This window comes from Piliocolobus tephrosceles, chromosome 14 (assembly GCF_002776525.5).
Source record: "Piliocolobus tephrosceles isolate RC106 chromosome 14, ASM277652v3, whole genome shotgun sequence".
Classification (NCBI taxonomy): Eukaryota; Metazoa; Chordata; class Mammalia; order Primates; family Cercopithecidae; genus Piliocolobus; species Piliocolobus tephrosceles.
Window position 1 is genome coordinate 42189895 of NC_045447.1, and position 7396 is coordinate 42197290.

Below are 7396 nucleotides of genomic sequence, written 5' to 3' on the forward strand. Positions count from 1 at the left end.
AGTAACATATTCATAGGTTCCAGAGATAAGGACCTGGACATCTTTGAGAGGTCATTATTTAGCCCTCCACAGTTAGAGAAGACATGTAAACGAGCTGAAATTGCAAAGAAATTTTTGAAGAAATAAAGAATAATGAAGGTAGACTTGCTTACCTGATAAATAAACTCTAGAATCCTAAAAATTGAAACTGTACTATTGGTGGAAAAATCAACAATAATAGGATCACAGAAATAGATCTAATGATATGTTAAAGTTGGTTTAAGATAAATGTGGTAGATCAAATAGGTGAAGAAAGGAAGAAGTTATTATTCAATATACAGTCTAGTTTCCTTACAATTTAAAACAAAATATAGGTAGATTAAAGAGTGTAATGTTTAAGAGTTTAACCAATAAAGGGCTAGAAGGAAAAAAAAGTAAAAATATTTACTAGCTTTTGGTCTTAAGAAGGATTTCTCTGCCTGTAATCCCAGCGCTTTGGGAGGCCAAGGTGGAAGGATCTCTTGAGACCAGCCTGGGCAACATAGAAAGACCCCATCTCTACCAAAAAAAAGGATTTCTCAGTATAAAATCAATAAAATTCATAACAGAAAAGGTTAATGAATTCAACTACATAAAACTTAAAGTCTCTATGTCAAATGTACCACAGTATGATGGTATATTTGATCAAACAGCACATAAAAAGGAGTTTGACATCCTAAGTCATCAAGGAAATGAAAATCATTATTGCAATGAGTTGCCACTACAGTCCACTAGAATGACTAAGATTTTAAAAACTTACAACACCATATGTTGGCAAGATATGGAGAAACTGGAACCTCATACATTGCTGGGGGGAGTGTTAAATGGTACAATCACTTTAGGAAACAGTATGGCAGTTTCTAAAAAAAGTTAAACGTACACTTGCCATATAATCCAGCAAACCATTCTTAGATATTTAGCAAAAAAAAAAAAAAAACATATGTCCACAAAAAGACTTGTACAAAAGCATTCATTGGAGCATTATTTATAATAGTTAAATACTAGAGACAACCCAAACGTCAGCCCACCAGAGAATGAATAAACAAATTGTGCTATGTTCATACAATGGAATATCACTAAGCAATAAAAAGGAAGAACGTATCAACCATGACAACATGGGTAAATCTCAAAACACATTATGCTGAGTGGAAGAAGCCAGACACAGAAAAGTCCATGCTTTACAATTTTACTTGCATAAAATTCTAGAACAAGCAAGACTGATCTATGGTGATAGAAATCACAACAGTGGTTGCCTCTGGCAGAGCAGTGGGAGGGTGAGGATTGACTGGAAGAGAGCACAGAGAAACTTTCTAGGGTAATAGAAATATTTATATATATGTTCATTTTTTTCTTTCAAAGTAGTGATCGTCCTGAGGAATCAGATAGGAGTACTCAGGGTGTTGCAAGCCCTGATTAGGCAGAGGTATTAGTCACATTTCATGCAACTCCAATCATCATGTTCTATCTGCCTTCCAAAAGGAGGAACAGGTAAGGATTATCCCACCCATCAACAAGTATTGTATATTTTGATAGAAATGTGGGTTACACAGGTATGTGCATTTGTCAGAATTCATGAAACTTACAGTTAAGCTCTGTGTCAAGGTGACCAATCTTTTGACCTCCCTGGGCTACATTGGAAGAAGAATAATTGTCTGGGGCCACACATAAAATACACTATTGTCACAGGATCCTTGGGGTGTCACTTCTCTGGCTGGAAACCTCTGTGGCTGCTGGCACCTTTGCCTGAGTTTTGCTTGGGCCCACTGGACTCGTTCTGCCCACTTGGCCTGGCAGGCTTTGCTCGCCTTGCACTACCAGCCTGGATCCCACAACTGCCAACGACGAGTCAGGTGCAGAGTGACAAGGGGTATGTGAGTGAGTGAGCGTGAGGTCTGGCTGCTGCAAACAGCCAGGCACACCAGCTACAGCAGGCCAGGTAGCTCCAGGCACTGGCATGGGTGCTGGTTCCCTGCGAGGCTGCAGCTGGACGAGAAGTACTGCAAGCAGTTTCCATGGCTGGTACGGGGGAACATGGTAGTGCCTGGAGGCTTGGAGACTCCAAGAACTGCAGAGCCCAGAAAGGGTGTTACAGCCCTGGCTCAGGGAGCTCTTACGTCTGGGATCCCCAAAAGGCTGAAGCTCTTCTCTCCTTCTCTGTTCTCTCCTTCTCATCTTCCACAATGTGGCAAGCAAGGGACATGTTTCAGTCCTGTTTGTGTTACAGTTCTTTCAGCCCCGCCATTCAGTAAGTCCCAAATTCTTGTCCTGCATCCAGAAAGAATGAGGTATACAGACAAGTGGAGGGTAGCAAGGTGAAGGGGTGCTTTATTGAGTGACAGAACAGCTCAGAGGAGACCAGCAGTGTGTAGCTGCTGTCCGCAGGCAGGTCATCCCAACAAGTGTCCAGCTCTAAGCAGAGAGGAGACCCACAGTGCATTAGCTCCTCTCTGCAGACAGGTCATCTGTGCAGGTCTGGCTGAGTCTGGGGTTTTTATATGCCTCAGAGGGGAGGAAGGATGTGCTGATTGGTCCATGGGCAGCCACGGGCAGATCCAGGAAAAGCACCATAAGTTCTCACTCTGGTTGGCAGATCAGGAAGCCTGACCCCCAGGCCTCAGGCTTTCCCTGGCCTGAAGGTGGGGTTTCATCAGGGACCCACCCCTTTTTGCCAAGGAGCCTGTCTGTCTCCTGCTGCCATTAACCTGCCATCCATGGTGCCCACAGTGCCCAGGCTCTTCATGCTGAGGGGTGCCTGCAGACCCGCCCTAGCTGTCCTTATCCCTGCCTTGGCCTCTCTTCCTTGCTCATCTGCATTCAAAGTCTGGAGGGGGCTGAAGCAGCAGGGAGCTGGCATGTTAGCACTGCCCTAAGTGTGCACACACCCAGCTGGATCATGACAGCACCCCGGCTCAGCCACAACTTTGCTCCAAAATTGGAGTGGGTGCTGGGAGTGGGGAGAGGCCAGGCAGCAGGAGCAGTGACTTCAGAGCCTACAGGGACGGGGGCTTCCTAGGACCCTAGATTGCAGAGATGCCTGGGTCCGCAGCTGTGGCTGGGCAGCTGCAGCTGCCCCAGTAGGGTGGGGCTCCCACCCCTCCTACTTGGAAGTGGGCAGGGCTTCCACCTGTTCCTGGTTCTCACTGGTTCTGTGGAGTGGGCAGCCCTGGCTACGCCTCCCGGACTGCAGCCAGCGTCATGGCAGCAGCCGGGCCACCACTGCCATCACCAACACTAACAATAGCGGATGAGCTAAAAACAAACAAAAAAAAATCTCATAATGTTTTAAGAAAGTTTACGAATTTGTGTTGGGCTGTATTCAAAGCCGTCCTGAGCTGCATGCAGCCCGTGGGCCACAGGTTGGACAAGCTCAATTGTGCATTTCAGTAATAAAAAGTGACACCAGGTGCATTGGCTCATGCCTGTAATTCCAGCACTTTGGGAGGCCAAGGCGGGCAAATCACTTGAGATCATGAGTTCAGACCAGCCTGGCCAACATGGTGAAACTCCGTCTCTACTAAAAAGACAAAAATTAGCCAGGCACGGTGGGGTGTGGTGGGGCTGAGGAAGGAGAATCACTTGAACCCGGGAGGCAGAGGTTGCAGTGAGCTGAGATTGCACCGCTGCACTCCGCCTGGGCAACAGAGCGAGACTCTATCTCAAAATTTTAAAAACAGTGAAAGAAACAAAATTAAAGGCAAATAAATTAAAAATAATGTTTGTGAAAATATGACAGTCTTATAACTTTAATATATAGAGATTACTTGAAAGTGAATAAAATAATTAACATCCAAAAGAAAGGAAAATGAACATGAACAGTCAATTTCCCCCAAAAGAGATGAATACACACAAACACACACACACACACACACAGACACACAGACACACACAGACATGAAGGTATGAAAAGTAGTAATAAAATAGTAGGAATAGATACTACACATGTATATGTGTATATATATATACACACGTATGTGGATACATACATATATATGAAAAGTGATCAAATACATCTGTCTATGAAAATTAGTAATAAAAGAAATAGAAAGTATAATACCAATAAATCTAGATATCAAATTAGTTAACAGAGATTGTTTAACAATGGTGAAACTAAATGGCTATCTGGATAAAGAAGGGGACAGTGCTCAGTAACTGCTCACCCAAGGCTTAAGCAAAATCCCTCCTTGGTTCAATCTGTTTTCAAGTCTGTAGCACACGGCAGAAATGATACCATCCAGGTTGGTGTTCTGAAACCCAGCCATTGCTGTCCGGGCCACCCAGAGCTCCATTTGGAAGCCGAGAGGTGGAGAACCCTGAGCCCTCCACGTTCCCTATGCTGCCCATGAATTTCCATCCTGACTTATACATTCTTTCCCACCTCCCTCATATCTGCAGTCCACATCACTACCTAGAGTCTCACTCATTCAGTTCTCCTATCTGTCTTCACTCTGTATCTCCTAAGTCTTTTCAATCACTCCCTCCTCGGTGTTCTCATGTCAAAGATAGATTTTGACAATCTGATATCGGTCAATAATTTCCCTGAAGGTCATAGGGCCTGAGGAAAGAGGTTTCCCTGATAAGATATCATCTTATTTCCTATGTATAAGAATGTAAATGAGCAGAAAAGAAGACAGTTCAGAGAGGTGAAATGCAATTAATAAACAAACATATTAAAATATTCAACCTCACTGGGAATAAGAAAAACACAAATGAAATTAAGGCCTCATTTTTACTTATAAAATTTTTAAAAATTAATTTGCATTTACAATACCTAATCCTGAAAAGAGAATAATAAAATTGGGGGTACTGTGTATTGTATTGCTCTTTGAGAAAGCAGTTTGACAATATGTATTGAGTCATAAATGTTCATACTGTTGATCCAGCAATTCATCTTCTGGAATAGTACACTGAAGAAAAATGTCTAAACAGAGAAGAAAAAACTTCACGTACAAAGATAGTCACAGTTGTTCAGAAACCATATAAATAACCCACAAGAAGAGAGTTAAGTAAATTAAGGCACATGTAAAAAATGAAACAGTGTGTAGGCATTAAAGTATGACTTAATAGAAATGCAAAAGCAATTTACTGAAAAAATGATCAGCCACCCTCATGATTAAATAAATGCAATTAAAGTGATAGGGATATACAATTTTCCATCCTTCAGATGGACAAAGATTTAAAACCTCGTTAATGTCCTGTTGGGAAAATCAGGGCATGTTTATTTACTGTTTGTGGGAGTGTAAATATTGTGACTTCTTGTGCATATGTGGGTAGACCATCCAAGCATACAAAAAATATGGGCAGTAATGTAATGAACACCTGTGTATCTCCTACTTATTAAGCTCCAAAACATTCACATGTATGTGACTTCTTTGAAGAACAATTTTGCATTGCCTATCACACTTCTAAATGTATACATTCTTTAACTCCAATAATTCCATTCCTAAGAATTTTATGTACAAAAATAGTTCCACCTGTGCACAAAAATAAGTATATTAAAAGGTATATTGCAATATTCTTTTTAATGGCAATAGATTAGAAACAATAGAAAGTCCACATAGTAGAGAGTTGTTGAACAAGCCCTGCTCCATCCCCACAACAGAACAGCATCCTGCTCTTGAAAGGGAGTGAGTTCTCTCTATATGCTAATAAGGAAGTATCTCCAAGATACAGCATTGAGTGAAAAAGCAAGGTGCAGAACAGTATGCGCAGTAGGATCCCACTTGTCTATTTTAAAATATATGCACATATATACTTGTATAGGCATTAAAAATTTTGGGAAGAATTCCCAAGAAACTGATGAAAAGCAGTTTCCCTAGTGGAAGGCAGACTGAGGGAGGATGGAGAAGACTTTCATTTTCATCTTTTGTTCCTTCTGAGCTGTCTGCATTTTGTTTTACCCTGTGCATGTGTTGCTTTTGTGATTTAAAAACTAATTTTAAAAGATAAGTATGAATGCTACATTGCAAATGGGAAATGCATATAATACTAAGTGAACAAGATGGACTCTGCTCTGCATGCCATGCAGCTGTATACAGCAGGGTCTTGTGGAGACAAAGGTAATCCTGCTGCCTGTGTCCTTGACTCTGGCCCTGCCATCTACTCCAGAATCCCCTCCCTCTCCCCAAACTTCATCCTCTCCCTTGAGCATTAGCACATCAGGTGTCTCCTCATTAAATCAAAAACAAAAACAAAAACTCAGCAACCTCTCTGGCTCCAGTACTTCCTGTTCCTTTCACAGCCCCTCCAAGCTGGCTTCCATCCCATCACCCCCTTGTCCCCAGCTTTTTCCAAGCTCTCAATTACAGTCACTCGATTGTAAAATTACTTTCCCATTACCATATCACTGGAGCTCTCTGCAGAGGATCACTTTCTCATTATCTCCTCTTGAGTCTTGGGTCGCCCTGGACCCTTCCTAACTCTCTCAGCTCCTGGAAGCCTCTTCCTGGCCAGTCTCCTCCCTGAACTCTGGCAGATTAAGCTCTAGCCCTCCTCTCTTATGTCTATATACAGTCTCCCTAGATGATGTCATCTATTTGAGCTGCAGAATCCACACTTGTGTAGTGATGACACTGTGACACAACCTATGGATGCTGTACTGTTTCTTGACCCAGAATACATTCCTAGGAATGACAACTCACTTCTGCTTTGCGGAATTGCTCATTCTCCATTCCACACGGTCACAGGGGAACTGCCAATCACAATGGCCCTGTCCTCTAACTTCAGGACTGGGGCACTCTTATCCATTCTTAATCCAGGCCAATCAGAGTTCTCCCAGAACTTTGCTGCTGGCAGAAATTATCCTCCTTCCCCTGGAGGTACTAAGCCTTTCCGGTGGAGAGAACCTACATGCAGAATGAAGCCAAATACAGCCCAGCAGAACTGAGATGTGGAGAGACAGACAGATGGACAGACAGGCTATAACTGACATCATTGAACGTCACTGAACCCCTAGGTCCAGCCATGCCCAATGTCAGAACCAAGCAGCCCCTGGACTTTCCACTTACATGAGCCAATAAATTACCTTTTTCACTTGAGACAGTTAAATTTAGAATTATGACTCGTAACTAGAAGAATGTTGGCTAATATACTCCTAAACCACTATCTGAAGCTTCACATTTATAAGCACGACAGTCTGCTGGATATCTCCACTTGCAAGCCACCATGAACCTCAGCCTCAACACGCCCAGAGCTGAATCCTTTGTCTTCCCTGCCCCCAGCCACCCAGCTCCTCCACCACGATCTTTTCTCAGCCTCTCCAACCACTAGACACACAAGCTAAAACAGAGCCAACAGAAAGCTTGAAATAATAGCTTTTTCTGCCTTGTTTGAGATTTTCCTTTTTTTTTTTTTTTTTTTTTTTTTTTTTTTTTTTTTTTTT

General features: G+C 42.5%; 1 non-coding gene across 1 annotated transcript; it reads right to left on the reverse strand.

Annotated features, from left to right (window-relative positions):
- Positions 1–1395: 1395 nt before the first annotated feature.
- LOC111536859 lies at positions 1396–1529 on the reverse strand. Its single transcript, XR_002729838.2, has one exon. It is a non-coding gene; the product is annotated as a U8 small nucleolar RNA (small nucleolar RNA).
- Positions 1530–7396: the final 5867 nt, after the last annotated feature.